Source organism: Procambarus clarkii, chromosome 53, assembly GCF_040958095.1.
Source record: "Procambarus clarkii isolate CNS0578487 chromosome 53, FALCON_Pclarkii_2.0, whole genome shotgun sequence".
NCBI lineage: Eukaryota > Metazoa > Arthropoda > Malacostraca > Decapoda > Cambaridae > Procambarus > Procambarus clarkii.
This window is the reverse complement of record NC_091202.1, coordinates 21,669,513-21,696,565: the sequence shown is the minus strand read 5'-3', so window position 1 is coordinate 21,696,565 and position 27,053 is coordinate 21,669,513.

Below are 27,053 nucleotides of genomic sequence, written 5' to 3'. Positions count from 1 at the left end.
GTGGTGTTTAGTATAATTTGGTATCTCAATAAACTTTTGTTAAATTTCCCGTCTGTGTCAATTGTTGAATCCTTTTAGCCTTTTGGATATAGTGGCTGACAACCGTCCCATAATTAATGACAGTTATAGAAAGTATTCTCCAAGTCAAGCAATGTTTCTTGCCTCGTTGCTTGATATAGTCTCAATGGTCAAGGCAGATGGTGGCAGCGTTATTTAATCCTGTGTAGCATTTCCTTGTTGGCAGTGTACCTTTTGGTTCCGGTGTAACCATCATATGTCAGCTCATATTACAGTGTTCAATAACAGTGTTACCAACTGCAACTGAGAGGAAGTGTTACTCAGGACAAGTAGTAGTGCTTACTTTATTAGTTTAGCATTCATTATAGAGGTGCTACAATGATGGCATTTTCTAGAGGTGTTACAAAGGAGGTGAAGGGATGGGAAGGTGGCGAAGGGTAGGGAAGGTGGTGAAGGGTAGGGAAGATAGTGAAGGGTAGGGAAGGTGGTGAAGGGTATGGAAGGTGGTGAAGGTTAGGGAAGGTGGTGAAGGTTAGGGAAGGTGGTGAAGGTTAGGGAAGGTGGTGAAGGGTAAGGAAGGTGGTGAAGGGTAGGGAAGGTGGTGAAGGGTAGGGAAGGTGGTGAAGGGTAGGGAAGGTGGTGAAGGGTAGGGAAGGTGGTGAAGGGTAGGGAAGGTGGTGAAGGGTAGGGAAGGTGGTGAAGGGTAGGGAAGGTAGTGAAGGGTAGGGACAGTGGTGAAGGGTAGGGAAGGTGGTGAAGGGTAGGGAAGGTGGTGAAGGGTAGGGAAGGTGGTGAAGGGTAGGGAAGGTGGTGAAGGGTAGGGAAGGTGGTGAAGGGTAGGGAAGGTGGTGAAGGGTAGGGAAGGTGGTGAAGGGTAGGGAAAGTGGTGAAGGGTAGGGAAGGTGGTGAAGAGTAGGGAAGGTGTGAAGGTTTGGGAAGGTGGCGAAGGGTAGGGAAGGGTAGTGAAGGGTAGTGAAGGTGGTGAAGAGTAGAAAGGTGGTAAAGGGTAGGGAAGGGGGTGAAGGGTAAGGAAGATGGTGAAGGGTAGGGAAGGTGGTGAAGGGTAAGGAAGGTGGTGAAAGATAGGGAAGGTGGTGAAGGGTAGGGAAGGTAGTGAAGGGTAGGGAAGGTGGTGAAGGGTAAGGAAGGTGGTGAAGGGTAGGGAAAGTGGTGAAGGGTAGGGAAGGTGGTGATGGGTAGGGAAAGGGGTGAAGGGTAAGGAAGATGGTGAAGGGTAGGGAAGGTGGTGAAGGGTAAGGAAGGTGGTGACAGATAGGGAAGGTGGTGAAGGGTAGGGAAGGTGGTGAAGGGTAGGGAAGGTGGTGAAGGGTAAGGAAGGTGGTGAAGGGTAGGGAAAGTGGTGAAGGGTAGTGAAGGTGGTGAAGGGTAGGGAAGATGGTGAAGGGTAGGGTATCTGGTGAAGGGTAGTGAAGGTGGTGAAGAGTAGGAAGGTGGTGAAGGGTAGGGAAGGTGGTGAAGGGTAGGGAAGGTGGTGAAGGGTAGAGAAGGTGGTGAAGGGTAGGAAGGTGAAGGGTAGGGAAGGTGGTGAAGGGTAGGTAAGATGGTTAAGGTTAGGGAAGGGGGTAAAGGGTAGGGAAGATGGTGAAGGGTAGGGAAGGTGGTGAAGGGTAGGGAAGGTGATGACGAGTAGGGAAAGTGGTGAAGGGTAGTAAAGGTGGTGAAGGGTAGTAAAGGTGGTGAAGGGTAGGGAAGGTGGTGAAGGGTAGAGAAGGTGGTGAAGGGTAGGAAAGGTGGTGAATGGTAGGGAAGGTGGTGAAGGGTAGGGAAGGTGGTGAAGGGTAGGGAAGGTGGTGAAGGGTAGGGAAGGTGGTGAAGGGTAGGGAAGGTGGTGAAGGGTAGGGAAGGTGGTGGAGGGTAGGGAAGGTGGTGAAGGGTAGGGAAGGTGGTGAAGGGTAGGAAAGGTGGTGAATGGTAGGGAAGGTGGTGAAGGGTAGGGAAGGTGGTGAAGGGTAGGGAAGGTGGTGAAGGGTAGGGAAGGTGGTGGAGGGTAGGGAAGGTGGTGAAGGGTAGGGAAGGTGGTGAAGGGTAGGGAAGGTGGTGAAGGGTAGGGACAGACAAGATGTAATCAGACATGGACAAAGTTACACAATCAAGGAAGATGTGGGAAATAATTTCCCCTTTAAATGTTAAGTGGATTGTTTTAATAATAAATAAATCGTAAACATTAGATATTAAATTAAATTCCTCCGAGTATTCGTGCTCCGTACACAATAATACACATTCAGTAAGAGCGTAGCAGAGCGCCACCACATTCTCAGGTCGGGGCGGCGTCAGCTGACTCCCTCACCACCAGAGACAATTGAAGAACTACAGTTGTTCCAGTTAGATATTTTAATAATTCAACGAGTAAATTCTCTTAATTAATTCGATTTATATATAATCATAATATTTGGGGGACAATTTATAAACAATGTAATTCTCTCTGTGACTCAGGAGTCGGGGAGGAAGAGAGGTCCTCGACGCCATTACCGGCCTATATACCACAGGTCGGCAGAGCTGGCGCGTTGGTTCCTAACACAAATTCCCTTCATATGGCTGCCGAAAATCTGCACAGCTTCGTGCTGGTCAGTTGTGGCTGTTCTCCGCCTCACAGTAGACAAGTTACCTAACACCCTTACTAACACTTAATGTGAGAAACGAGGCTTTCGTTGATTTAATTATGAACTAATCACTAAATAAGCGCGTGATTGTTAGATACTGATACATTGTACAAGATGTTGAAGAACTAATGCATAATTTTCAAGTAGATGTTAGTTGGGCCTTAACTACGGGCCTTAACTTAATTAACTAAAATGTTAATTTAAATAAATACATTGTTATATAAAACAGAGTAATGGCACTAACGTGATGTCTCAATGAGAAAATTGACACGTGGGTGTGTGGGAATATCCTCGCATAGGTTCGATTCCTCATCACGGCTCAGACGGATTTTCTCATTTGAAATAATATAATTAAACAACGTATGTGCAGCAAATTACTGAACACATTCATGTGATTACCTTCAAAATGATTAAACAAATGGCAACTAAATATCAACCCAAGTAAGTGTAAGGTAATGAAACTAGGGGGAGGAAATAGGAAGCCAGACACAGGATACAGAATGGGAGACGAAGTCCTTCATGAAATGGACAGAGAGAAAGATCTAGGAGTTGATATCACACCAAACATGCCTCCTGAATCCCACATCAAAAGAATAACATCAGCGGCGTATGCGAGGCTGGCTAACACCAGAACAGCATTCAGAAACCTGTGTAAGGAATCTTTCAGACCCTTGTATACCACGAATGTAAGGCCAATCCTGGAGTATGCGGCCCCAGCATGAATCTTCCTTATTTCCATCTTCCTTGATTGTGTAATTTTGTCCATGTCTGTCCCTACCCTTCACCACCTTCCCTACCCTTCACCACCTTCCCTACCCTTCACCACCTTCTCTACCCTTCACCACCTTCCCTACTCTTCACCACCTTCCCTACCCTTCACCACCTTCCCTACCCTTCACCACCTTCCCTACCCTTCACCACCTTCCCTACCCTTCACCACCTTCCCTACCCTTCACCACCTTCCCTACCCTTCACCACCTTCCCTACCCTTCACCACCTTCCCTACCCTTCACCACCTTCCCTACCCTTCACCACCTTCCATAACCTTCACCACCTTCCCTACCCTTCACCACCTTCCCTACCCTTCACCACTATCCCTACCCTTTACCACCTTCCATACCCTTCAACACATTCTTTACCCTTCAACACATTCTCTACCCTTCACCACCTTGCCTAACCTTCACCACCTTCCCTACCCTTCACAACCTTCCCTACACTTCACCACCTTCCCTACCCTTCACCACCTTCCCTACCCTTCACCACCTTCCCTACTCTTCACCACCTTCCCTACCCTTCACCACCTTCCCTATCCTTCACCACCTTCCCTACCCTTCACCACCTTCCCAATCCTTCACCACCTTCCCTACCCTTCACCACCTTCCCTACCCTTCACCACCTTCCCTACCCTTCACCACCTTCCCTACCATTCACCACCTTCCCTACCCTTCACCACCTTCCCTACCCTTCACCACCACCTTCTGTCAGGCCCAACTGCCTTTGTCACATTCAGCTCCAACAGATTCCATTTGACCTCATCACTGGTGAGCTCAATTTCCTCCAAGGTTGCTTGGTTTACCGCCTCCTCTCCTAGTACAGGGGCTTCTCCTTGCACTGTTGTGAAGACCTCCTGGAATCTCTTGTTGAGTTCTTCTCACTCCTTGTCATTCTCTGTTTATCTGTTCTCCCCTTCCCTTCAGTTTCGTCACTTGTTACTTCTCTGTTGGCCAACAGCTCTCATCCTGTAACTACACTTTGGTAATTACACACACACACACACACACACACAAAGATTATAGGATGTTCCAAGACGACTTGAACAGGTTGCAGAGCTGATCAGGGAAATGACTGCTAGAGTTCAACATCAGCAAGTGTAAGGTGATGGAAATGGGATCAAGAGCCAGGAGACCGAAAGGCCGATACATACTGAAGGGAAATTACCTCTCTATAACGACTAGAGAAAACGATCTGGGAGTGGATATAACACCGAACCTAACTGGAGAGGCTCATGTAAACATAATAACATCAGCCGCATACTCTACTCTGGCAAAAGCCAGTACTTCCTTAGCACCATCAAATGTGCAGAATAATCAGAGAGCGCTAAATATCACCAAGGATGCCAATACGAGAACAGAAACGCATAAGGTGAACGATATCAAAAGTATCCGAGTCACCAAGAATACTATTGAGACAAGCGACCGCGGGGGATGGTCGGAAAACAAGACACACGCTCGTCTCGGAAGTCAGGACATTCAACAAGGATATGCACGACCGTAAGAAGGACAATGCAACTAGGACAATTAGGAGCAGGGCGGCGCTCCATCAAGTGACCATGAGTTAAGCAAGTATGGCCAAGACGCAACCTCGCCAGAGCCGTTTCCCATCGCTAGTTACGGTGGCAGGAGGACGGCCACGAGAACACACAACCTTTAAGAGAACGTAGTTTGTTACCAGTAACAGACGACCAACAAGTCTGCCAACGGGTAAGGATGGAGGAATGGATAACCGGGTAAAAGTCGGAATAAGGAATACCTTTACGAGAGATGGGACAAGAGCGGACAGCTTCCTTGGCGGCAGCATCCGCACCCTCATTTAAAGAGACACCAATATGGCTGGGAACCCAACAAAACTCAACCGACTTAAATTTACTGTGAACAAGAAACAGCCAATGCTGGATCTCGACAACCACTGGATGAACCGGATTAAAGGACCCGAGAACCACGAGGGCACTACGAGAGTCAACAACAACTACAAAGGAAGATTGACAATGAGAGAGCAGGAGACAAAGAGCATAGAGAATAGCATAAAGCTCCGCTGTAAAGATGCTAGTCTCCGGAGTTAAGCGACGCATATAAGTGTGATCAGGAAAAACAACAGAGTAGCCAACACCGTCAGCAGACTTAGACCCATCAGTGAAGACGGAAACGGAGTGCGAGTGAGAAGAAAAGTGCTCAAGGAAAAGGTGTTTTAGAACCGTAGGAATGGTAAAAGCTTTAGTGATACGGGTCAAGGAAGTACAAAACTGCGGAAGGGGGACTCTCCACGGGGGCAAAGAAGGAACAACACGAGGAGAAATATTAGAAATACAAACGGAAAGAGAATCCTGTAAGCGAGATAACCGGACAGAAAGAGGGATGTGGTGAAGAGGAACAGGAACCGCAGGAGGGGTAAAAGTTAAAGCACGACAGAGGCGAGAGGAAGGATGTTGTAAGGATCGTGCAAGATAGCGAAGACAGTAGCGATCACGGCGGTCCTGGAGAGACAGGAAGCCAGTGTCAACATACAAGCTGAGGACGGGAGTCGAACAATAGGCACCAGAGCTGAGGCGCAACCCAGTATGGTGCAAAGCATCAAGACGGCGAAGAGTAGAAGGAGAAGCAGACGAGTAAGCAGCGCAACCATAATCGAGCTTAGACAGGACGAGAGAGGAATGTAAAGCAAGGAGAGTGCGCCTATCCGCTCCCCAAGAAGTATGGAACAATACCCGAAGGAGGGCAAGGGCCTTGGAGCACTCAACACGGAGGTAAGAGATATGGGGAGACCAAGACAAACGAGTGTCAAAGAATAACCCCAAAAGCATTGCGGAATCTTTGTTCTCAAGGGGATGACCATAAAGTGACAAAGAGGGACGAAGAACGACCCGTTTCCGAGTAAAAGTCATGGCACAAGTCTTAGTAGAAGAAAACTTGAAGCCATGATCGGTGGCCCAAGACGATTACGGCATCAATTGCAAGTTGAAGCCGACGTTGAAGGAGAGGCGAATCATCACCCTGACAGCAAAGGGTAAGATCATCGACATAGAGAGCGAAGAAGGCGCCTGAAGGAAGAGAGGAAAGAAGACCATTGAGGGCAACTAGAAAAAGAGTAGTGCTCAGAACACTACCTTGGGGCACACCTTCGTATTGCTGAAAAGAGGCAGAGAGAGCGGTACCAAACCTCACCCGAAAGGAACGACGAGAGAGGAAGCTGCGGAGAAAGAGAGGGAGATGACCACGAAGGCCAAAAAGAATGAAGCTGGGATAGAATATGATAACGCCAAGTGGTGTCGTAAGCCTTTTCCAGGTCAAAAAGGAGGCAACAACGGAGGTCTTCGCAGCAAAAGCAGTACGAATATAGACCTCCAAGTTCACCAGGACATCTGTTGTGCTGCGGCACATGCGGAAACCAAATTGAGAAGGGGAGAGGAGGTGACGGTGTTCCAGGAACCACTTCAGACGAACGTTAACCATACGTTCAAAGAAATTGCAGACACAACTTGTGAGGGCAATAGGGCGAAAGTCCTTAGGAGAAGGTCACAGAGACCCTGGTTTGCGAACAGGGAGGACAACGGCATCGAGCCAGTCCTCAGGGACTGACGATGACTCCCAGACCCGATTATACAGACTCAGTAAATACTGAGACGTGCACGGAGGGAGATGGCGAAGCATCTCATAATGAATACCATCGGAGCCCGCCGCCGTAGAACCGCAGAGGGCCAGGGCAGAACGAAGTTCAGAGAGAAGGGATCGTTATAGGGAAGTCGAAGACGAGTGCAGAAATCGAAAGGACGAGATTCAAGGACAGGATTACGAAGAAGGAAAGATTGGGGCAGATGAAGACCAGAGCTAACTGAAGAAAAGTGGGGACCGAATTCGGTAGCGACCTGCAACGGGTCCGCCACAAGAGTACCACGGAGGTGAAGGACCGGAGAAACATCGGGAACGAACTTACCGCTATCTTGCGGATACGCTTCCAGATCTGTGGCAGAGGAGTTTCGGACGTAAGATTCAGAGGAAAGCCCCCAGATTAGTCTCAGAACTGAGAGGTATGAGCTACGAGGAAAGGCTAAGGGAGCTGAACCTCCCATCCCAGGAAAACAGAAGAGTAAAGGGAGACATGATAACCTCCTACAAAATTCTCATGTCTGAGAATGTCTGCAGGTGGATAAAAACAAACTCCTTAGCACGGGTGGAACACGAACAAGGGGACACAGGTGGAAACTTAGTAACCAAATGAGCCACAGAGACATTAGAAAGAACTTATTAGAAAGATTTTTTTAAGTGTCAGAGTAGTTAACAAATGAAATGCATTAGGTTAGTGATGTGGTGCATTAGGTAGTGATGTGGTGGAGGCTGACTCTATACACAGTTTTATATGTAGATATGATAGAGCCCAGTAGGCTCAGGAATCTGTACACCAGTTGAGTGACAGTTAAGAGGTGGGACCAAAGAGCCATAGCTCAACCCCCGCAAGCGCAATTAGGTGAGTACACACACACACACACACACAGCCACTTTGGCCAAACGAAACCATCGACAACATCACTTTTCATCACGACACAGCACCGAGGCAGCCGTCACCGCTGCTCCACTCATTGTCATTCACTCGTGCTTCTTCCTCGCTGTGTGCCCAACCACTTGGGGTGGACGGTAGAGCGACGGTCTCTTTTCATGCAGGTCGGCGTTCAATTCCCGACCCTCCAAGTGGTTGGGCACCATTTCATCCTTCAGTCCCATCCCAAATAATTACTTGGTTGTGGCATCATGTCGTGGCTCAGAGGGTTGTTCCCAGGGTTGTGGCATCATGTCGTGGCTCAGAGGGATGTCCCCAGGGTTGTGGCATCATGTCGTGGCTCAGAGGGTTGTGGGAGCGGTGAGAGCCAATTTGTGCTGTACACCGATGCAGTCACGGTCCCGAGGACGGGCCACACGTCGCGGCCAGGCATTATTAAACAAAAATATTAAGATAGCCAAAGAAATTGGGAGAATTTCCCAACGACTCCAGATTGCAATAGGCTGCGCTGCAGGCACCTCTCCGACCTGCACCAGGAAGTCCTTTAGACCCCTCACCAGCCGGAGAGTCTGCTGGTGCCGCAGGAATGTGCCCACGAAGGGCACACTATCCCAGAAAGGCTCCAGCTCCACGTCACCGTCGAGCAGCGATTCATCACAGCCAATCCCTGGTGGGAGGAGGTGGAGGAAGACGGCCAGCTGCCTCAGCAGGTGAAGGATGCTATATTAGTTCTTGTGCCACTCAAGAACCTGTAGCCGAAGGAGATGCAGGTGGGTATGTCTCTCCGCTTCCTGGCTTGTCATCCACACTTGCACCATCCCTACCATCACCAACCCAGTCATCAACATCAATAAATTAATAATCTTACTCATTCTGAATCAGAAACTTTTGACTGTATAAATTTAATTCACAAAAATGCAGAAAGAATTTATATACTGTGAAGGTGGGGAAAGGTTGGCAAATATAGTCAATATCACAGATGGGTAAAATATAGCGAGGTTGGCGGTGTTTCATAGTTAGACTGGACGTGTTGATGCATGGCCCAAGTGTTTTGTAAAACCTGCACATGTCCACCACCTACAAAGTCAAGGAAGATTCGTATTACTGCAGTTTGAAATATATACATAATAATGTCCGTCTCTCTGTATGTCCACCGTTGAAGACCAAACGATTTTATTTTTAATTTTGATAAAACAAACGTGGTCACACATTTACAATGCTAACCAGCATATATACATTTTATTCTGTCCATTTCTTCATGGAGAGGGTTAGAGATCTGTTAAACATATAGTTCAGTGATTTATTGAACAATCAACTACATATGACGTAATGCTTTTGAAATGCTAATCTAACCTACATACATAAACACATAAATACACAGATGTATATCTGCCATACATTAACAGTGTTCGATATCTGTTTACATTGTGTTAATGCGGAAGGTGACAGACAGAGGCTGAACGGAGTCGAAGCTGTTGGGCCTATTAATAGGGGGGGGGGGGGGGTCGGGCCGAATAGTGACCCCCCACGAGAGTAATTCATGGCTTATGATGCAAAATTCCTAATTCAATCCTCTCCAAAGTTCACTTTGCATATTTTTAAGAATTAATGATAATTTGTCTTATGTACTTTATTGATAATGATGATAGTGTATATTGATGAAGAGTAGGGAAGGTTGTAAAGGATAGGGAAGGTGGTGAAGGGTAGGGAAGGTGGTGAAGGGTAGGGAAGGTGGTGAAGGGTAGGGAAGGTGGTGAAGGGTAGGGAATGTGGTGAAGGGTAGGGAAGGTGGTGAAGATTAGGGAAGGTGGTGAAGGGTAGGGAAGGTGGTGAAGGGTAGGGAAGGTGGTGAAGGGTAGGGAATGTGGTGAAGGGTAGGGAATGTGGTGAAGAGATGATAAGGTGGTGAAGGGTAGGGAATGTGGTGAAGAGGTGATAAGGTGGTGAAGGGTAGGGAATGTGGTGAAGAGGTGATAAGGTGGTGAAGGGTAGGGAATGTGGTGAAGAGATGATAAGGTGGTGAAGGGTAGGGAAGGTGGTGAAGGGTAGGGAAGGTGGTGAAGGGTAGGGAAGGTGATGAAGGGTAGGGAATGTTGTGAAGGGTAGGGAAGGTGATGAAGGGTAGGGAAGGTGGTGAAGGGAAAGGAAGGTGGTGAAGGGTAGGGAAGGTGGTGAAGGGTAAGGAAGGTGGTGAAGGACAGGGAAGGTGGTGAAGGGTAGGGAAGGTGGTGAAGGGTAGGGAAGGTGGTGAAGGGTAGGGAAGGTGGTGAAGGGTAGGGAAGGTGGTGAAGGGTAGGGAAGGTTGTGGGAAATTTTTACCCACCATATCTAATAATCATCTAAGAAATGTATAATTTCTATATCATATCTAAATCATATCAAAATCATATCTAAATCGTATCAAAATCATATTAGAATCATGAAAAATTCATTATATAGCTTGATCCTGGATGACAATGGCACCATGAACACGTACGCAACAGGGGCCCTTTTGATGCCTACGTGACTTTGTACATGATCTTTCAAGGATCCAGAAGCTTCTAGAAGGACTTCTTAATTAAAAAACTATTGGAACATTGATTCAACATCCGGTAGGATTAAAAATCGAATCCTTAATAAGATTCAGTGGTACTTTCAAATACTACTTATAATCTTTAAATCTTATATCTAATTATATTATAATCACATCTTATCTTAATCATAAGTCTAGACTGTAAAAATAATCGATCAATATTCATAGAAGGCTACCGTGCTCAGAGAGCATGGCAGGGCGATGGGGGGAGTGAAGCGCCCACCAACAAGCCCAGGGGGACTCCGCGTTTGTTTACAAATGAGTGAACAAGTGACTGATCCTTAGCGAACATTACCAGCTCAAGGACACCTTATCTAACATTTTTATCGCCAGTGAATACTCTCTAGAACTGGGGGAGTACCTGGACAATATCTACAAGGAAAATCCGTGAACATTCACATAAAATAGAGTGTATAGTGGAGATCAGTGACACGGTTTCCTCCACCTTCATTCATAAACTTTTATCTCGAATCATTCTTCTGCAACTGCAGGATAATCACGTAGCAACGCTACCAGATCATCATACAGCAACGCTGTAGCAAAATATCGTGCCTAAACTCAACAAGAGAGAGTTAATCAGTCTGGCAAACTTGTCAGACAGGCACCCCGACTGGCAGAGAAGTATATTGAAGGTTATTTGGTATATGATTGGCCAATTGTATGCTTGTGTAGCTTTAATATCCTATAAATCTGTCTGTTGGTTAAAAAGCGAGGCTAAGCCTCACATATCGGTACGTTTATTAAAATTGTAGTGTAGCTGTGAATCTTATCCAAGCACTGAACCTCATGAGTGTCCATTCTGTCAGAAAAGAATTCAGCCTCAATAAGTAAAAACCTCACAAGTGTCCACAGTCTTGGAAGAGATTCAGTCAAGCTAACTGTATAAAGTGAATATGTCTGCATATATATTTGAATATATAAATTAAGTTATCAATTGCTTGCTTAGTTATTTATAAGTTATCATATAAGTTCATTTAATTGAATATAATTTCTAGTACTAAGTTAATAGTATTAAGACTACATTTAAGGTCATTTATTATACTTTTACAATTTAATTTGTTGTTTATAGTATAAGAATCTATTGGCTGTTAAGTTATGGTACTAGGTTAGACTATGTATGTTTAAATCTCTGATTTAAACAGAGCCAGTGTTCAGTCAGATAACTGAATTTATTAAATCTTATCCTTGTATAAAATACAAGCTGATGTGAGATCCCTGTCTACAGGTGGATTGGAACTTCTATCAACTAAGTCATTCACCCCACCTGTCCCTTACAGCCCACAATCTGTCATTAGGAAAAGAGGATCTAGGATTTACAACCCTAGCTAGAGATTTTAATTGAATTAATTTGCAGACAGTAATTTTTTAATTTAGTTCAGTACAAGTCCCTGGTAGTCTCCTCTTATATCAATCCCAGCAGGTTTTTCCCACATTAATGGTCCTTCGAACCTAGATAATAATGGTCCTTTATACCTAGATATTTATGATCATTTGTTTACCGAATATTTCAGTGCCAAATAGATAAGAAACTTCTTGATTTTGCATTGGAATAATTCTTACATATTCTGGCCTAACCTAGCTATCAGCCAATATTTATCATAGCTATATATCTAAGTAAACAAATAGTTTGCAGTGGCTTAAGCCACCATATTCATTAACTAGTAAGCATTCATAGCATACTAATATTGGTTTGTGTTAAGAAACCACAGTACTTAAGTATATCAGTGTCACAGACACAACTGCATCTTAATCATAAAATACCATTATCTACCTCATTGTGGTAACATTACATATATATTTAAGTGTATTATCTAGCATTATCTCTAATCTACTGATTTTCAGAGCTGCTCATTACATAATATTCTTTAAAAAAGTGTTATCATCACTGTAAGAGCTTTCATTACAATCTATCTATAATCAACTATATCATACCCTATATTACAGGTAAAACCAGTAGACATTCTACTGTATTTTATCTAACTATTATTATGGTAACAGATTTTGTAATAACTTTGCAAAAATAGTGCCATTTACTATTTTTAAAAAATTATTACAAGATTTACCAACTTGGTGCATTCGTGCATTCGGGTCACAAATCAAATTATTACAGTACTTTTGATAATTGAACACCTGCTACAACCAGATTCCAGGGAGGAAATGAAGGACGATCTTTGGAATCATTACCTAAGTAGACAGGAAAGCTCATTTATCAAAATACATTAACATCAAACATATTTATCAGAAAAAAGAGAAAAATCTCGGAATCTCCGAAACTCGGAAAAGGTCAAAATGACTAACAGTATTCCACCAGCAGCTGAAACAGAAAAGAAAAGGACACAAAGTGTCTAAAAAAATCACTTGAATCTACAGCCTACAGACCATTTAAATCAGGTGATAGACAAATGTCATCATCACTTGGCTACAATAGTCTACAATTGGGGATTAAGACCAATCTTAATCTCACATCACAATCTGAAAGGCTAACAACACATTGACAATGTCAATACAAATATTATCATCCATCTAAGATAACTATCTTAATCCAAGAATATAGTCTTGATCACCTAATCTCATGCTTTCACTGGAGTGAAAGCAGCCTCAGAAAATCTGAAATTAATCAAGCATCTCAAAGAGACTTACTTAATAGAAAAGGCAAAGCCGAGAAAAAAAAAGAAAAAGCAAAATGCTTCATCACATCATGAATAATGTAGATACACATTATTACAGATACAATTCATCCTTTAAGGAAATCCTTGGAGGAGTACAAGTGTTACATGCTTGTATCACCTACTTGCATGTAATTACTTACCTACAAGTTTTACATACTTGTAACAACATCTTATCACAAAGCCAAATCTTTGATGGACTTCGAGCTTACGTACAAAGATTACGAAGCCGAGGAAAACTTAGATCTCAAGAAAAAATCCCCAAAGGTGAATCTACGGACAAAAACAAAAATGTCCAAAATGGCAGTCAAAAATCAAGGCAACAAAACTCTTCTGCAAAGTGGAAACAGAATAATGTTGGCTCTTATGCTATATCCCCCACAGTTAACAGAACTGTAGGAAACCAAGCTCCTAAGACAGATAAGACAAAAGGAGCTACAAGTGCCCCAAAATGTTTATTCTGTCAAGAAGCACATACCATTTATCAATGCACAGTTTATGTAGGCCGTGCCAGTCGAATCGATCGACTGAAATCTCTGAACAGGTGCATCCGTTGTCTACGGAAGCACGATACAAGTGAGTGTATCACTCAATTGCAGAACTGCCAATATTGTCATAAAAGTGTACATCACACAGCACTCTGTGGTGATATTAACACTCAATCCAGATCACAAACTTCCAATAATCAACCTGCATCTCAGGCAAAGCCCAAAGATGATAATACCACAACAGCCGTACAATTCTGTACAGTAATGAGCAATGTCAACGACTTGGATACAGAAATTGTTACAACAGCCATATTGCCTACTGCACAGCTAGAACTATGCAATCAAGGAATTTGTATTCCAACTAGAGGCTTTTTTGATCAAGGGTCACAGAAAACCTTTATCAGTAAAAAGATGGCAGAAGATTTACAACTTAAATCTTCAAAGCAAGTATCTACATCCATATCAGGGTTTTTTACTAATTCTGGTCGTAGAACCTTTCCAGTAGTAAAACTCAATGTCTGTCTAGGTACATCCCAAAGGACAGTAGAAGCCATAGTAGTTGATAAAATTCCTACTGAAATGGAAGTGACTGGTCTGACAGCAACTATTAAATTCCTAAAAGAAAAAGGAATCCAATTAGCAGATCCTCTACTCGATTCTGACCTCATAGGGGATATCGGAATCCTGATTGGAGCTGACTACTATCATCGATTCATTCTGGGATCAGAAGAATCTATGGGTATGAATATACTCAAATCAGCAGGAGGCATATTGATGACAGGACCTATACTAGATCTTGAACCTTCAACTCCTAAAAAATCACATCATACAGAAACTGTAATAGTGGCATGACTAGGCAAAGAACAGTCACCACTTAAAATCCCCCACATGATTGATGATGGATTAGAATCTGTACCTCAATTGTGGGAACTTGATGCCATAGGAATAATTCCTGAACAACCAAGTCCTGATGATGTCTGTGCATATAATCAATACTTAGAAACTGTACAGTACTATGATGGACAGTACTGGGTAAGGCTACCATGGAAAATCAACCATAAAACCTTACCTACCAATTATCACATGGCTTATAGTCAATTTAAATCTCAACTAGCAAAGCTAAGAAAAAGGCCTGAGCATTTAAAACTCTATCATGAGATTATTGCTCAACAATTAAAGAATAAATTCATCGAAGTCGTGAAACATGACAATACGCAAACAGGCCATTTTTTACCTCACATGGCTGTAATGAGAGAATCAAAAACAACTCCTTTACGGATAGTTTTTAATTGTAGCTCTAAATCTGGACCCCAAGGAACCAGTCTAAATGATTGTTTGCAAACAGGTCCAAGTCTAACTCAGAAATTGTATGACATACTGTTGAAGTTTAGACTTAACAAATATGCGTATTCAGCAGATATAAGTAAGGCCTTTCTAAGAGTTGGCTTACAAGAAGAAGATAGAGACTTCACTAAGTTTCTATGGGTAGAAAACCCAGAAGATGTCAATAGTCCTGTAGTGACTTTCAGATTCTCATCAGTTCTTTTTGGCGCGACAAGCAGTCCATTTCTGTTGCAAGCAACTCTAGATACTCATCTGAAGAAATCATCAAGTCCCTTTAAGACTGAAATCAGTCAAAATCTATATGTAGATAATTTTCAAGGGACAGTTAACAGTACTACTGAACTGTTACAATTATATCAAGAGGCTAACAAGGAGCTACAAGGTGCAAACATGCCACTACAATCTTGGGCCTCTAATAATGCAACATTGAATAATCAAATAGCAAGAGATTACCCTGAATATCACGTACCAGAATCACAAAAGGTGTTAGGCATGGATTGGGATTTAATCTCGGACACAATATCGATCAAATCTGTGCCAGTAAATTACAACATCACTACAAAAAGGGATTTGCTTTCACAAGTTAGCAAAGTATTCGACCCACTTGGTCTACTAAATCCTTTGACTATCAAGTGGCGTTTATTGGTGCAACAAGCATGGAAGGCTAAGGTTGGTTGGGATGATCCACTACCAATCCAGTTACAAAAAGCTTGGATGGAAGTGGCTCAAGAACAAACTTTAGTTGAAAAGATAATCTTTCCGAGACACATAGTCGAGGAAAATGAGGAAGTATCACTACATGTATTCGCAGACTCGTCAGCCAAAGCTTTTGGAGCTTGTGCTTACTTAGTGACTTCTAATCAATCATATCTTATCACCTCTAAGGCCAGAGTCGCTCCATTAAAAAAGAGGACTTTGCCTCAGATGGAACTAACAGCACTGCTAACTGGAACACGCTTAGCTGTGCATATCAAACAAGTCTTGTCTACCATGAACATCAAGGATGTCATCATATGGTCTGACAATGAAGCTGTCTTACAATGGGTACGAAACGACAACTGTCCAACTCCATATGTAAAAAATCGCGTCTCGGAAATTAAAGAAATTTCCGCAGGCTTTCAATTGTTGCATGTACCAACGAAGGATAATCCAGCTGATCTCTTATCAAGAGGTATGACATTAAAACAGTTTGCAAAGGCAGATATTTGGTTTCATGGGCCTCGATGGTTAGTGAATGGTAGTTGGCCTGAACAAAAGCCACACGTCATTACGACACAAACCATAACTACCACCAGGCAGCAAGCTCAAATATCAGTCTTGGATTGTACTCGTTACTCCTCGCTCATCAAATTAATCAATGTAACACAGAACGTGTTTCATTATCTCAGGAAAAAAGGTATAAAATACACTTTTCCTGATGCACTTCTCTATTGGGTAAGACAAGCCCAGAGAGAAACTTATGGGAATAACTATGAAAATCTTCCGCATAAGTTAAAACACAATCTCGGTCTGTGGATAGACCAAGAAAATCACAACATTCTGCGTTGTGGAGGGAGACTTAAACACGCAGATATCAATCTAGATACCGTGCATCCATGGCTTTTACCAAAAAATCATTGGATCACAAGGTTGATTGTGTTGCATACACATCAACAAATCATCAAACATGGAGGAGTGTTAGACACACTCACACAAATCAGACAGCAGTACTGGGTTCCTCAGGGAAGACAGTCAGTCAAATCAATCTTGAAGAATTGCATGATATGCCGAAGGTACGATGCAAGAACTTGCTCTTATCCAGGGCCACCACCCCTACCAAAGGAACGAGTGGTCCATCTACAACCTTTTGAAACGACAGGAGTAGATTATACAGGAGCAATATATCTAACAGGGACTGCAGATAAGCAACCTATCAAGGCATACATCTGTCTGTTCACCTGTGCTACCACCAGGGCAGTACATCTAGAGGTAACACCCGATATGACTGCTCAATCATTTATTCAAGCTTTCCGCAGATTCGCAGCACGCCGATCATGCCCTAAGCTGATGATTTCAGATAACGGAGCAAACTTGGTAGCTGGAGAAGCATGTCTACGGGAAATCTGTTCCCATCCTGCAGTTACTTCCACACTGGAACAGCGTCATTGCAGATGGAAATTTATCCCTCCGAGAGCCCCATGGCACGGAGGATTTTATGAACGGTTAATAGGAACTGTAAAAAGATCCTTGAGAAAATCTCTACACCGTCAGAAAATCAATCTTCAAGAGCTCCAGACAGTAATCACGGAAATAGAATCAAGGGTGAATAACCGGCCGTTGACTTACTTGTCTGAGGATCCTACTCAACATGAGCCATTAAGTCCTGCCCACCTAATGTATGGAAGACTTCTGACTCCAGTACCATCTCTAGTGGATGATGAGATCAGAGATCCCTCATATGTGGGTCAGAGCGAGTTGGTTCAGGGGTATAAGCATCTGTCCAGCATAATCCAAAAATGGAATGATGTTTGGACAAAAGAATATCTTACATCTCTACGAGAACATCACTATGGGGCCAATGTCCCACATAATATATCTAATCTCCAACCTGGCGATATTGTCTTGGTAGACAGTGATGGCCCTAGGGCTGACTGGCCATTAGGTAAAGTTGTCTCAGTCCATCCAGATAGTCAGGGGATTTTGAGAATAGTCAAAATCCTGTCCAAAGGAACAACTTCCCTGAAGACATTGGACAAACTCATCCACATGGAATCAGTGAGCCAGATGCAGTTAGATCCTGAGAGACCTCAAGACACTCTAACTCCACAAGACCCACAGACTCCTAACAGACACAATCGTCCACAACGGACAGCAGCACAAAAGTGCAAGCAAAATTTGCACTTGTATTATCAATCCAATGGAGAGTAAATAAATACATATGGTTACTATTGTCCTAAGTATTGGACTCTGTGCCAGTTCTCTCCCTCTGGAAGATGTGGGAAATTTTTACCCACCATATCTAATAATCATCTAAGAAATGTATAATTTCTATATCATATCTAAATCATATCAAAATCATATCTAAATCGTATCAAAATCATATTAGAATCATGAAAAATTCATTATATAGCTTGATCCTGGATGACAATGGCACCATGAACACGTACGCAACAGGGGCCCTTTTGATGCCTACGTGACTTTGTACATGATCTTTCAAGGATCCAGAAGCTTCTAGAAGGACTTCTTAATTAAAAAACTATTGGAACATTGATTCAACATCCGGTAGGATTAAAAATCGAATCCTTAATAAGATTCAGTGGTACTTTCAAATACTACTTATAATCTTTAAATCTTATATCTAATTATATTATAATCACATCTTATCTTAATCATAAGTCTAGACTGTAAAAATAATCGATCAATATTCATAGAAGGCTACCGTGCTCAGAGAGCATGGCAGGGCGATGGGGGGAGTGAAGCGCCCACCAACAAGCCCAGGGGGACTCCGCGTTTGTTTACAAATGAGTGAACAAGTGACTGATCCTTAGCGAACATTACCAGCTCAAGGACACCTTATCTAACATTTTTATCGCCAGTGAATACTCTCTAGAACTGGGGGAGTACCTGGACAATATCTACAAGGAAAATCCGTGAACATTCACATAAAATAGAGTGTATAGTGGAGATCAGTGACACGGTTTCCTCCACCTTCATTCATAAACTTTTATCTCGAATCATTCTTCTGCAACTGCAGGATAATCACGTAGCAACGCTACCAGATCATCATACAGCAACGCTGTAGCAAAATATCGTGCCTAAACTCAACAAGAGAGAGTTAATCAGTCTGGCAAACTTGTCAGACAGGCACCCCGACTGGCAGAGAAGTATATTGAAGGTTATTTGGTATATGATTGGCCAATTGTATGCTTGTGTAGCTTTAATATCCTATAAATCTGTCTGTTGGTTAAAAAGCGAGGCTAAGCCTCACATATCGGTACGTTTATTAAAATTGTAGTGTAGCTGTGAATCTTATCCAAGCACTGAACCTCATGAGTGTCCATTCTGTCAGAAAAGAATTCAGCCTCAATAAGTAAAAACCTCACAAGTGTCCACAGTCTTGGAAGAGATTCAGTCAAGCTAACTGTATAAAGTGAATATGTCTGCATATATATTTGAATATATAAATTAAGTTATCAATTGCTTGCTTAGTTATTTATAAGTTATCATATAAGTTCATTTAATTGAATATAATTTCTAGTACTAAGTTAATAGTATTAAGACTACATTTAAGGTCATTTATTATACTTTTACAATTTAATTTGTTGTTTATAGTATAAGAATCTATTGGCTGTTAAGTTATGGTACTAGGTTAGACTATGTATGTTTAAATCTCTGATTTAAACAGAGCCAGTGTTCAGTCAGATAACTGAATTTATTAAATCTTATCCTTGTATAAAATACAAGCTGATGTGAGATCCCTGTCTACAGGTGGATTGGAACTTCTATCAACTAAGTCATTCACCCCACCTGTCCCTTACAGCCCACAATCTGTCATTAGGAAAAGAGGATCTAGGATTTACAACCCTAGCTAGAGATTTTAATTGAATTAATTTGCAGACAGTAATTTTTTAATTTAGTTCAGTACAAGTCCCTGGTAGTCTCCTCTTATATCAATCCCAGCAGGTTTTTCCCACAAAGGTGGTGAAGGGTAGGGAATGTGGTGAAGGGTAGGGAAGGTGGTGAAGGGTAGGGAAGGTGGTGAAGGGTAGGGAAGGTGGTGAAGGGTAGGGAAGGTGGTGAAGGGTAGGGAATGTGGTGAAGGGTAGGGAATGTGGTGAAGAGATGATAAGGTGGTGAAGGGTAGGGAAGGTGGTGAAGGGTAGGGAAGGTGGTGAAGGGTAGGGAAGGTGGTGAAGGGTAGGGAAGGTGGTGAAGGGTAGGGAAGGTAGTGAAGGGTAAGGAAGGTGGTGAAGGGTAGGGATGATGGTGATGGGTAGGGAAGGTGGTTATGGGTAGGGGAGGAATTGAAGGTAGGGAAGGTGGTGAAGGGTAGGGAAGGTGGTGAAGGGTAGGGAAGGTGGTGAAGGGTAGGGAAGGTGGTGAAGGGTAGGGAAGGTGATGAAGGGTAGGGAAGGTAGTGAAGGGTAAGGAAGGTGGTGAAGGGTAGGGAAGGTAGTGAAGGGTAGGGAAGGTGGTGAAGGGTAGGGAAGGTGATGAAGGGTAGGGAAGGTAGTGAAGGGTAAGGAAGGTGGTGAAGGGTAGGGATGATGGTGATGGGTAGGGAAGGTGGTGAAGGGTAGGGAAGGCGGTGAAGGGTAGGGAAGGTGGTGAAGGGTAGGGAAGGTGGTGAAGGGTAGGGAAGGTAGTGAAGGGTAGGGAAGGTGGTGAAGGGTAGGGAAGGTAGTGAAGGGTAGGGAAGGTGGTGAAGGGTAGGGAAGGTGGTGAAGGGTAGGGAAGGTGATGAAGGGTAGGGAAGGTAGTGAAGGGTAAGGAAGGTGGTGAAGGGTAGGGATGATGGTGATGGGTAGGGAAGGTGGTGAAGGGTAGGGAAGGTGGTGAAGGGTAGGGAAGGTAGTGAAGGGTAGGGAAGGTAGTGAAGGGTAGGGAAGGTGGTGAAGGGTAGGGAAGGTGATGAAGGGTAGGGAAGGTAGTGAAGGGTAAGGAAGGTGGTGAAGGGTAGGGATGATGGTGATGGGTAGGGAAGGTGGTGAAGGGTAGGGAAGGTGGTGAAGGGTAGGGAAGGTGGTGAAGGGTAGGGAAGGTGGTGAAGGGTAGGGAAGGTAGTGAAGGGTAGGGAAGGTGGTGAAGGGTAGGGAAGGTGATGAAGGGTAGGGAAGGTAGTGAAGGGTAAGGAAGGTGGTGAAGGGTAGGGATGATGGTGATGGGTAGGGAAGGTGGTGAAGGGTAGGGAAGGCGGTGAAGGGTAGGGAAGGTGGTGAAGGGTAGGGAAGGTGGTGAAGGGTAGGGAAGGTAGTGAAGGGTAGGGAAGGTGGTGAAGGGTAGGGAAGGTGATGAAGGGTAGGGAAGGTAGTGAAGGGTAAGGAAGGTGGTGAAGGGTAGGGAAGGTGGTGAAGGGTAGGGAAGGTAGTGAAGGGTAAGGAAGGTGGTGAAGGGTTGGGAAGGTGGTGAAGGGTAGGGAAGGTGGTGAAGGGTAGGGAAGGTAGTGAAGGGTTGGGAAGGTGGTGAAGGGTAGGGAAGGTGATGAAGGGTAAGGAAGGTGGTGAAGGGTAAGGAAGGTGGTGAAGGGTAGGGAAGGTGATGAAGGGTAAGGAAGGTGGTGAAGGGTAGGGATGATGGTGATGGGTAGGGAAGGTGGTGAAGGGTAGGGAAGGTGGTGAAGGGTAGGGAAGGTGATGAAGGGTAGGGAAGGTAGTGAAGGGTAAGGAAGGTGGTGAAGGGTAGGGATGATGGTGATGGGTAGGGAAGGTGGTGAAGGGTAGGGATGATGGTGATGGGTAGGAAAGGTGGTGATTTTTTTATTATTATTTTCTACCACAGACGTGGCCAGACATTTACAATGCTAACCAGCATATATACATTTTCTTCTGTCCTCCATGGACAGGGTGAGAGATGTGTTAAACATATAGTTCAAGGGTTTATTGAACAATCAAGCACAGAAGGTGATTGTAGTGCTTTTAAAATGCTAAGCTAACCTACATACGTAAATACATAGATACACAGAGTTACGCCTGCCCTACATAAAGTGGTCGATGTGTTCTTTACATAGTGTCATTAATGTGCATTTACAAAGGTCAAATGTAATTCTGATCAGCTTCGATGTATACACTCTGCACATACGTACATATACATACTCACACATATACATATATTGGTGACTGGTAGGGAAGGTGGTGAAGGACAGGGAAGGTGGTGAAGGGTAGGGAAGCTGGTGAAGGGTAGGGAAGGTGGTGAAAGGTAGGGAAGGTGGTGAAGGGTAGGGAAGGTGGTGAAGGGTAGGGAAGGTGGTGAAGGGCAGGGAAGGTGGTGAAGGGTAGGGAAGGTGGTGAAGGGCAGGGAAGGTGGTGAAGGGTAAGGAAAGTGGTAAAGGGTATGGAAGGTGTTGAAGGATAGAAAGGGTGATGAAGGGTTATGTTGAGGTTATCTTGGTATGATTTCGTGGCTTGGCGTCCCCGCGGCCCGGTCCTCGTCCAGGCCTCCTTTTTGTTCCACATTCCCAGGAAGCAGTCCGTAGCAGCAGTCTAACTCCCAGGTACCTATTTACTGCTAGGTGAAGAGGGGCATCAGGGTAAAAGAAAAATATTGCCCATTTATCTTCGCCTCCAACGGGGATCGAACCCGGAACCTCAGGACTACCAATCCGAAACGCTCTCCTCTCAGCTGTCAGACGCCCCCATGACAGCTGAGGGTAGGCAAGGTGATGAAGGGTGGGAAAGGTGGTGAAGGTTAAGGGAAAATTAGTGAAGGGTAAGGATGGTGGTAACAGGTAAGGAAGATGAAGAAGGGTAAGGAAGGTAGTAAAGGGAAGGGAAGGTGATGAAGGGTAAGAAAGGTGGTGAAGGGTAGGGAAGGTGGTGAAGGGTAGGGAAGGTGGTGAAAGGTAAGGAAGGTAGTGAAGGGTAGGGAAGATGGTGAAGGGTAAGAAAGGTGGTGAAGGGTAGGGAAGATGGTGAAGGGTGAGGAAGATGGTGAAGGGTGGGGAAGATGGTGAAGGGTGAGGAAGATGGTGAAGGGTGAGGAAGGTGGTGAAGGGTGAGGAAGGTGGTGAAGGGTGAGGAAGGTGGTGAAGGGTGAGGAAGGTGGTGAAGGGTGAGGAAGATGGTGAAGGGTGAGGAAGATGGTGAAGGGTGAGGAAGATGGTGAAGGGTGAGGAAGGTGGTGAAGGGTGAGGAAGATGGTGAAGGGTGAGGAAGGTGGTGAAGGGTGAGGAAGGTGGTGAAGGGTGAGGAAGGTGGTGAAGGGTGAGGAAGGTGGTGAAGGGTGAGGAAGGTGGTGAAGGGTGAGGAAGGTGGTGAAGGGTGAGGAAGGTGGTGAAGGGTAGGGAAGGTGGTGAAGGGTGAGGAAGGTGGTGAAGGGTGAGGAAGGTGGTGAAGGGTGAGGAAGGTGGTAAAAGGTAAATTCACACACGAATTTATTAACAACGAAATCTAAAGCTGAAGAGATAAGAATAACCTTGACAATTTGCAGTTGCAATTTGGTGTCACTGAGAGACCATTGCTGATGTGAGAGCCAATGACGAATTTATATGCTAACAAACTGTTCACTTGTTGCCTCATAATATAGTGGCAGCAATTGGCTATAAGATTATTTTTTTGTTCTGGTGGGGCTTGTGTTAATAACCCCCCCCCACACACACACATTCATATATACATACATATACATACATAAATACATACACATACATTCATACATGTATATGCGAAAAAGCTTGAATGGTTCTAGCTTAGTTGTATAAGCCAATATGCATCCGAAAACTACCCACATCTCAGGAGAATTCGAACCCAGACAGCCAAGGGCACTATGCACCTTGGCGTATCAAGTAATTTAGCCGCTAGACCACTACTGACTGTACAAAAGTGTTGGTAGTCGTGGACTATCTCCACAACTCGACTACCAACACTTTTGTACAGTCAGTTGTGGTCTAGCGGCTAGAGTACTTGATACACCAAGGTGCATTGTGCTCCTGGCTGTCTGGGTTCGAATCCTCCTGGGGTGTATATATATAGGGAAGGAACGTTGTAAATACGTTACATATACGTTGATAAGGTGGTGACTCAATGGGTTGCTGAATCCTTATGTACCTTGTGGTTTCAGCCTGATGCCAGATGTCTGCAGGAGCTGAAGGAGGCATTTGAGCGGAATTCTGTGTTGAGTTTCACTTACGAGATGGAGAATGATGGGAAGCTGCCCTTTCTGGATGTAACAGTCACGGAAAGGAGCGGAGGCTTCCACACTGCAGTGTACACTAAGGAAACAAACATAGGAATGTGCCTCAATGCCAATAGTGACTGCCCAGACAGGTACAAGAGGAGTGTTGTTAACGCTTATGTCGACCGTGTTCTCAGCCACAGCTCAGGATGGAAGCAAGTCGATGACGAAATCTTTAGGGTAAGGCAGGTCCTAGTCAACAACGGCTTCTCTAACGGTTTCGTTGAAGACACCATAAAAAGAAAGGTGAAACGCCATGCAATCTCTGAAGAGTCAACCAACACAACACTTGTACCTCCTATTAGACTATTTTACAGGAACGTCTTTTCGACGGCTCATAAAACGGAGGAAAGGGTCCTGAAAGATATTGTTGAGAGGAACGTCATCCCTACAGACAAAAATCAGAAAATACAATTGATAATCTATTATAAAACCAAAACAACGGCCAATCTACTCATGAAAAACTTCCCAGAAACCAAGCAGAACGCTTTGAAGGAAACCAACGTCGTCTATGCCTTTAAATGCCCTCTTGGGGACTGTAAGCCCCAAAGAACTCAGTATAAAGGCAAGACAACAACGTCTCTTTCCAGGCGATTAACGATGCATAAGCAACAGGGCTTCATAAAGGAACATATAATCTCTTCTCACAACCAGACCATCACCAGAGAAGTCTTAACAAACAACACAGAAATCATCGATAGATACAGCGATAGCAGGAGACTTGACATCTGCGAGGCACTACACATCAAGAAGTCAACACCAGCAATCAACAGCCAATTAATGCACAACTATATTCTACCCACTTCAAGGCACCGTATGGGCCAATAGGCACTCTGCAGTTACTTCCATTCTCATGTACCCACCTCACCCAAAACCAATAAAAAGCAAGAGTTAGGTCAAATGTTTCATACACAGTGTATCAAGTGTATCATAAGTGTAGTGTTAAATGTAAAGAAGTCTTTGAGAATGTAAGAAGCCCTTACGAAACGCTTTTAGGCGTCAGACCATTAATAAAAATGAATTTTGGAGAATTGATATTTCCATTACCACCGACAGTGAAGAAAAACATAAGAAATATTGAGAAAATTCGTGTTAGAATTATTAATCTTACCTTCTCGGTCTTATTCAACTACATACGTTTACAAGAAAGACTGCTACCAAAATATACACACATATATATACATACACATAGAGCCACTTATAGGTCTGGTATGGAGCCACATGTGTAGGAAGCCAGTGAGTAAAGGTCAGGTACAGAGCCACATGTGTAGGAAGCCGGTGAGTAAAGGTCAGGTATAGAGCCACATGTGTAAGAAGCCAGTGAGTAAAGGTCAGGTATAGAGCCACATGTACAGGAAGCCAGTAAGTAAAGGTCAGGTATAGAGCCACATGTACAGGAAGCCAATGAGTAAAGGTCTGGTATAGAGCCACATGTACAGGAAGCCAGTGAGTAAAGGTCTGGTATAGAGCCACATGTACAGGAAGCCAGTGAGTAAAGGTCTGGTATAGAGCCACATGTACAGGAAGCCAGTAAGTAAAGGTCAGGTATAGAGCCACATGTACAGGAAGCCAGTGAGTAAAGGTCTGGTATAGAGCCACATGTACAGGAAGCCAGTGAGTAAAGGTCAGGTATAGAGCCACATGTGTAGGAAGCCGGTGAGTAAAGGTCAGGTATAGAGCCACATGTACAGGAAGCCAGTGAGTAAAGGTCAGGTATAGAGCCACATGTACAGGAAGCCAGTAAGTAAAGGTCTGGTATAGAGCCACATGTACAGGAAGCCAGTGAGTAAAGGTCTGGTATAGAGCCACATGTACAGGAAGCCAGTAAGTAAAGGTCAGGTATAGAGCCACATGTACAGGAAGCCAGTGAGTAAAGGTCAGGTATAGAGCCACATGTGTAGGAAGCCGGTGAGTAAAGGTCAGGTATAGAGCCACATGTACAGGAAGCCAGTGAGTAAAGGTCAGGTATAGAGCCACATGTACAGGAAGCCAGTAAGTAAAGGTCAGGTATAGAGCCACATGTACAGGAAGCCAGTAAGTAAAGGTCAGGTATAGAGCCACATGTACAGGAAGCCAGTAAGTAAAGGTCAGGTATAGAGCCACATGTGCAGGAAGCCAGTAAGTAAAGGTCAGGTATAGAGCCATATGTGCAGGAAGCCAGTAAGTAAAGGTCAGGTATAGAGTCACATGTGCAGGTAGCCGGCGTGTAATTGTGTGAGTTTCTACCCCCCATTTAAGCTATCAGTTGTTACAAGCACCACAGGAACTATATAATTAACATATACGTTTTGCTAATTTGTAAAGACCTATTGTTACAGTACACGAGAATAATTCAGAAAATAGTGATAATTACGATAATCCGGTGACATGTAATCACCTTGATACGATAATTGGTTTGTTATCCACAGTGGTTGTGGCTGGGCTCAGCAAACCTGTTCTTCACGTTGAATGAGAAATATACCAACGTCCGCACAGAGGCTGCTCAATATATCGAGTAATTAACCAGGATATTGCAGCATTGAACTTAATTCCCCGCGCGGGCCATCGAAGCTATCTTTTAAAATATTTGCCGGGAAACGGAAGGGACCTATAAGGAAGGAAAGCGCCAAACCATCACGACTATATAGCACTGGGAAGGGTTCAGGATAAGGATTTGGAACGGGGGAAAGGAATGGTGCCCCACCACTTGGATGGTCGGGGATTGAACGCCGACCCGCACGGAGTGAGACCGTTCCATTGATCACAAAGGCTGACGGCAGGCTGAGGGCGTTGTGGCTAGCTCCCTCTGGTTCCCCTTACGTCTCCGCCCGTGTTGCTGAGCTAGGCCGTCCTCCCCAGTCACAACATACAAAACATGTATTGATCTGACCTGACCTGACCTGACCTTATCTAACCTGACCTGACCTGACCTTATCTAACCTAACCTGACCTGACCTACAGTATACTCCCGGTATTCAGAACGTGAATGTTTGTGAGTCGCTATAATTACAGTACCTTTGTACCTTTATGTTTGTCCGATTGGGGGACTTTGACGTCAAAATCCGGTGTGTTGTGTGACCTGACTGTTGATAACTTCTTAGCGCAAGTAGTGACCAAGCCGGGGGAGAGTGTGGCGCCTTCAGTGTCCCGGGATGTTCACCACGCACCAAGTATCACTCTCGAACAAATCACTCTGATGCGTCATTCATTTGGTGCATCACGCTGTTGTGAT